This window comes from Hemitrygon akajei, chromosome 31, assembly GCF_048418815.1.
Source record: "Hemitrygon akajei chromosome 31, sHemAka1.3, whole genome shotgun sequence".
Lineage (NCBI taxonomy): Eukaryota > Metazoa > Chordata > Chondrichthyes > Myliobatiformes > Dasyatidae > Hemitrygon > Hemitrygon akajei.
Window position 1 is genome coordinate 20,073,395 of NC_133154.1, and position 684 is coordinate 20,074,078.

The window sequence follows — 684 nt, forward strand, 5'->3', positions numbered from 1 at the left end:
TGGGCTCTGTTCGTCTCGGTTCTTCTGCAGAACTGTGAGTTTTTCTATTGTCCTGATCGTCAGCGTGTCGAATTCATTCGCGTGGCCCGAGCTCCTTTCGCTGTGCCGCCTCGGATCTCGGTTTAAAGGCGCGGGTCCCAGAGAGAAACTATGGGCGTGAAGCGCGGGCTCAATCGCGTTGGTTGAAGTGTGAATCTTCACTGGTGCCTCCTGGAATTCCAGGCTGACTTTATCAGCTGGCGGCTGACCATGTGCAGAAGGCCAGTCAGCAGATGGAGTGGACGAAGTGGGTTTCTCCACAGACGCTGCCTGACCAGCTGAGTATTTCCAGCATCCACCAGATCCTGAATTTGCTCTCAACGAGTCAAGCATTCTTTAGGCAGGGACTGGTGAGAGGATGTGACCTGCTTTGTATCTTGGCGGATTTGGATTAATGCCCAAAATGTTGGTGAGATTGGCGGGAGGATGGTTCAGCAGAGGGTCCAAATAGCCAGATTCTATGTTATATTCACTCTCTAGGATATGCCACCAGCTGGCTTTTTATTAACCAATTGTTTAATGTTTACTAAATATAGCAGTTCAAAATTAATATCCAGTGTAAGGTACCCAATGCAGGATTTGAGAAGTTGTAGCAATTAGCAGAATTTAGGCAACAACATCTGAGTGTCACAACGTGCACTGGCA